This window comes from Muntiacus reevesi, chromosome 3 (genome assembly GCF_963930625.1).
Source record: "Muntiacus reevesi chromosome 3, mMunRee1.1, whole genome shotgun sequence".
Taxonomy (NCBI): Eukaryota; Metazoa; Chordata; class Mammalia; order Artiodactyla; family Cervidae; genus Muntiacus; species Muntiacus reevesi.
Window position 1 is genome coordinate 102,997,600 of NC_089251.1, and position 6,000 is coordinate 103,003,599.

Here is a 6,000-nt window from a genome sequence, read left to right on the forward strand (position 1 = left end):
ACAGCGGTGTCCGAGATACCGGTGGCTTGTTAAGTATGTCGGTGAGTGCTTTACATAAACGAGCTCATTCACCCCTTACAACGGCCCCCGGGTTGAGTGTCATCATCCCCATTTCACAGGTGTTAGTCTTGTTGGTAAGCCTGCGCAGGGAGCTTTAACTCTGTGTGGCCGGAGGGCTGGGAGAGCAACAGGCGAGAACTGACCCCGTCCCCTCCTCGGGGATGAGCTGGCAGAGGGCACCACGGGGCAGTGAGGCCTGGGTGGGCCTGCTGACGTCCAGGCTCGGTCCGGAGACCGGTCTCTCACTGGTTCTTGACCCGCCTATGTGGCTTGTGGGATCTTAGTTCCCCGACCAGGGACCGAACACATACTGCCTGCATTGGAAGGGCAGAGTCTTTTAAATTTAATTTTTTTATTTTAATTTGAACCGCACTGGTCTAGGCTGCTGGGCGTGGGCTCCTCGAGCTGTGGACAGAGGCCGCTCTCCCGTTGCACAGCACAGGCTTCTCACTGCAGCGTGTCTCTTGGTGCCGACCTCGGGGGTCTAGGGCCCAGGGGCTCCGCAGTTGTGGCCCATGGGCTCAGCTGCTCTGTGGCATGCGGGGTCTTCCTAGACCAGGGCTCAAACCTTGTCCCCGGCAGTACCAGGCGGCTTCTTAACCAGCGGACCACCAGGGACCCCCAGAAGTGCAGGCTTTTAGCCCCTGGATCAGCAGCGAAGTCCCAGGGGATTGTCTCTCAACAAATGGGAGCAAGTGACGTCCGTTTCCGAGATGCACCATCCCTCCACCTGGAATAGCACTGCTGGCCTCAAATCTGTTCACAAAACCTGGGTGGAGGTGATGGGGTCGGGAGAGGGAACCCCGACGTGGCATCCACGCAGACCCTGATGGCCAGCCTCTCTCACAGCCTTCAGCTTTCACCCTTTCTAGGCTGTGGGCAGGTGGTTTAGGAGAATGGGGAGCCAGAATGGAGGAACCCAGGCTCGGAACCTGGACTCCCTGCTTCTAGTCCGCTCTGCCCTCCACAGCACCAGTCCTGTTCTCCTCATGGATGAGAGCCGGGGCCGTGGAAATGAAAATAAACCTAGATTGAAATTCCAGCACTCCCCTTTCTAGTTGCGTAACTTTCAGCAAGTTGCTTCACTTTTCTGAGCCTCAGTTTCCTTGTCTTTCAAATGGGCATAATAAGATCTGCTTCTCAATCTGTTTGAGAGATTAAATAAGATGGTTTCACCCAGATCCTGGTTGGCTATGTAGTCTTAGACAAGGACTAAAGTTGAATCCTATTCCTCTGGGAACATGGGGTGTTTGCATCTCCCCAACTCTCCCCAGTGCAAAGGGTCTGCAGAACAGAGCATGATCCACGAATGTTCTCTCTCTGATTTTGTTATAACTCGTGAGGGCTTCTCAGGCAGCGCTAGTGGTAAAGAGCGCACCTGCCAGTGCAGGAGACGTAAGAGACGTGGGTTCCACCCCTGGATTGGGAAGATCTCCTGGAGCAGGAAATGGCAACCCACTCCAGGATTCTTGCCTAGAGAATCCCATGGAGAGAGGAGCCTGGCGGGCCACAGTCCATGGGGTTGCAAAGAGTCGGACACGACTGAGACGACTTAGCATGCACATGAGTGCTTATCCGTGTAGGAGATAAGAGACTATTGTGTCTTCAAAGCGGTTGCCGATCAAGAGGCTCTTCAGGGAACTCGGCTGTTGGAAATGACCCAGAACCTGCGACGTCACTTTGGACTCGCTCAGCGGAGGCACATTCATCCTCTGAGGGTGGGTCTGATGTTTGGAATTAGCAAGGAATCTTTTGGACCCAAGATTGCTGACTTTGGGTGGAGCTTTGAACTGGGAAATGCTGACAAGGGAAAACTAGAATTAAAATGCAGGGGGTGGGGAGAGGGTGGAGGGTGGAGAAAGAATTTCTATCAGGGAGGGCTATGGATCTAATTTAAGCAGTTTTAAAATAAATGTGTGGTGGGGTTCTATGATGGGTCAGGAGGAGATGCTTGGGGGTATGGAGGCCTTTTTGAGGGCTGACCTTGAGCAGAGGATGACGCCCCCCAAAGTAATTGTCCCCTGATGTTTGACTAAGATCCTTTCACCTGCAGGTACAAAGCCCTGTGAGAGTGGACTTAAGCAAAAGAGGAACATATATTCTGAGAATCGGGGTGTCTTAGAAACCCAGAGAGCCTGGCCTTGTGGGAGCTGATACCAGGAGCTAGACAGGGGCTGGGAGCCCAGGCAGCATCGCACGTGTCTACCCTTACGGCCTCTGTTTTGAGACCATGGTGGAATACGTGTGACACGGGGCTTCCCAGGAGGCTCAGTGGTGAAGAGTTCACCTGTTGATGCAGGAGCCGTAGAAGACGTGGATTCAGTCCCTGGGTCGGGAAGGTCCCCTGGAGAAGAAAGTGGCAACCTGCTCCAGTGTTCCTCCTGGGATAATCCCATGAACAGAGGAGCCTGTGGAGCCCCCGGGGTCATAAAGTGTCAGACACAAGTGAGCACCTGAGCGTGCACGTGAGCATGGGTAACATCGAACCTGTTTTTGTAACCGTTTTGAAGTGTACAATTTAATGGCCTCAGGTGCGTTTACAGCGTTGTCTGGCCGTTGCCACCGTCCATCCCCAGAGTGACTTTTATCACCCCTGATGGGAGCTCGGCACCCATGCTCCAGGGACCACCATGCCACCTTCTGTGAATCTGCTATTGCCGGTCCTTCATGGACGTGGCCCCATGATAACATGACCCTTTGTGTCTGGCTTGTTTCCCCTAGCACATTTGAAGTTCATCTACTTTGCAGCCTGTGGCAGAATTTCTTTCCTTTTTAAGGCTGAATAATACACCATTCTGCGGACGGACCACATTTTGTCTACTCACCCACCCATCTGTGCACATCTGGCGGTCTCAGCTTTTCGGCTGCTGAGAATAACACCCAGAGCACTGTCTCGTCTCTGCTTCCCTCCTTGCATCTGGGACTGGGCTTCTCAGTGTCGCTGGCAGAGGGTGGCCGCCCTGCAGCTTGTGAGCTGGAAGTGCTCAGTTCCGGCCTCCAGTAGAAACCCGGTTCCAAATTTCCGAGGCGGAGACTGTGAGTGTTGGATGTGCAGCGTGGGGTTATGTGGTGACACTGTGGGACCCACCCTTGGGAAGGGGATGGCTTTGAGAGAGGAAACGGGCGATGTTGGGCTGGGCAGCTGCCCTTCAACAAGAGGCTGAGCCGGAACGCCCGCAGGCGGGGATGCCCCCACGTTGATGGTCCCGTCTGGGATGCGAAAGGCAGAAGCCTCAGAAAGACGCTGCGGTAACCTGCATGCACGGGTGCTCCGTGTCAGCTGGCTTGTTGTGGGGGGCTAGTCTCTGTAAGGCACCCTGGATGTCGGTTAGGCTGCCACCTTGACCTGGCCTGGGGACCTGCTTGCCTTGGAGGCCAGTTGGCTGCAGGTGTGGGAGGAAGGAGTCTCACCCAGCTCCTCTGGGGCCGGTCATCACTGATCCACCCTGACTCCACTTCAACATCCTCACTCATCCTTCAGCCCCTCAGTAGACTGACTTGCACCTTTTCCAACTTCTGCTTTGTGAATAGGAGCCACTGACTAATTGACGTGGGGCACATCTCTTGAAGGGTGGCTCAGAAGTAAAGAATCCGCCTGCAATGCAGAAGATGCAGGAGGCCTGGGTTCCATCCCTGGGTCGGGAAGATCCCCTGGAGGAGGGCATGGCAACCCACTCCAGTGTTCTTGCCTGGAGAATCCCGTGGACAGAGGAGCCTGGCGGGCTACAGCTCATGGGGTCGCACAGAGTTGGACACGACTGAAGTGACTGAGCCTGCACTCACGCACATCTCTTCATGTTATGAAACCTGAGTTTTCCTAGTGATACAGTGGCTAATAACACCTGTCTGTTTTCTTTAGATGTCGGTGCAGGTGTCACATGAACCTGATGACTGCAGAGCAGGGGTGCTCCACCGGGGCAATTGGCCCCCCCGAGGGCATCTGGTAACATCTGGAGAAACTTCTGGTTGGCACACCTGGGGGAGTGGGTACCCCCGGCATCAGAGGAGATGCTAAACATTCCGCAGAGCACAGGGCGGCCCCACGACAGAGAGTTGGCTGGTCCAGCACGCCGGCCTTGCCAAGCTGAGAAATGCTGCTCTGGAGCCGCGAGGACTCATTCATGCAGCAAGCCTTTTAAATACTGATCTCACTTATTTATTTGGCCACGCTGGGCCTTAGCTGTGGCACTCAGGATCTCTAGTTGTGGTGTGCACACTCTTGGGCTTCAGACGGTAAAGAATCCACCGCAGTGCAGGAGACCTGGGTTCAATCCCTGGGTCGGGAGGAGCCACGGGAGAGGGGAGTCCCATGGAAAGAGGAGCCTGGCGGGCTACAGCTCGTGGGGTGGCACCGAATCAGACAGACTGAGTGGCTAACACTTTCACTTTCGTTTTCACCGTCTTCGTTGCGGCCTGTGGGATCCTGACTAGGGATGGAACCCGGCCCCCTCATGGGGAGCACAGTCTTAGTCACTGGACCCCCAGGCAGGTCCCTGCAAGCCTTTCTGAGCATCTCTCGGTGCTGGGCTCTGACTGGGGGAGGAGGGAGGTTGGTGAGGGTGTAAGAGCGGGAAGGATCCCGCCCCTCCCTACAGGGAACGGCAGAGGGTCTGGCAGGTAGCGGGCACTCAGATTCTGATTTTAGCCTTAGCTGGTGGAAAGCTTGGCATGGGGCTGTTTAGAGCCTGCCCAGATGGCGCAGACTCGGGGTAAAGGGCTCGGTGGGGGCGGGGGGTCTCTGGAACACTGGATCAGCGAATGAATCAGCTGCTGTGGGTGAGCACAGCCCATGTGGGCAAGCAGGTGCCTCCAAATGCCGCCCGCAGCCTCGCCCAGCAGAGCGTTGCTTAGGCAACTGGTTATCGTGCGGATGGCAGAAAGCAAACCTCCCCGAACTTCTTGAGGGACCAACAGTTTGGGAAAAAGAAGTGGAGGTGAATTCACTGAGTTTTCTTCTGGACTCATGGCTTTTCCTCAACTAATACTCAGCCCCTCCTCGGCCACTGGGCCTTGGAGATGAACTGGGCGAGAAGGGGCCAGAGAACAGGGAGGAAGTTCCGGAAGATGGGCGTGTTGGGGGTGGTGGCTTGGGCTTTCCGACAAAAACACCCAGAGCAGCCCTGGCCTTTCCCATCCTCTCTCCATGACCCTTGATGCCCCCACTTCTAGGGGACGAGGCCGCCCTGCTGGTGGGTGGGGCTCCGGGGTGAGGGCACAGCCGTCCGGTGGGGCAGCCTCTCCCGGGCCAGCGCTGAGAGATGCGCTGGAATGGAGGCAAGGGGCGTGTAGGCGACGGTGCTTCTTGTCTCAAGACCCCAGATCCACGATCAGGCCCTCCCAGCCCCGGCCAGGCCCGCTGGCAGGGAGAGCCTCCTCTTCTGCGCGTCTGCGGTGGAGGGGCCTTGCCTTTTGCTCGCACTTTAAGTCCAATGATAATAAGCAAACTCTAGCCATGGAGGCTTCCTGCTGGTTCTGGGGCCTTTCATTCTGCATTAGTCCCCTTCCCGTCTTACAGCTGCCTCCTGCTGGACCAAGACTCGAACCCAGACCGACTCTGGTCCAGAGGGTGGCAGCCTCCCAGGTGGGAATCCAGTGAACCAGGCCTGCTTACTCTCTCCCATGGGGCAGGATTTTTTATCCATCTTGGGTTTGCTGAGCCTTTTGTGCCCCAAGCCTCTGTGCTCACCAGAGACTTTTGCTTCCGTCCGCCCATGATTCAAGATGCTCATCTAGGGACTTGCCTAGTGGTCTAGTGGCTAGGGCTCCATGCTCCCAATGCAGGGGGCCCCGAGTTTGATCCCCGGTCAGGGAACTATGTCCCACATGCTGCAGCTAAGATGTGGAACAGCCAAATAAATAAATAAGTAAATAAAATAAATATCCATCTACCGTGCTCCTCACATGACCTTGGACAAGTGACTTATCTCTCATAAGCGTGTT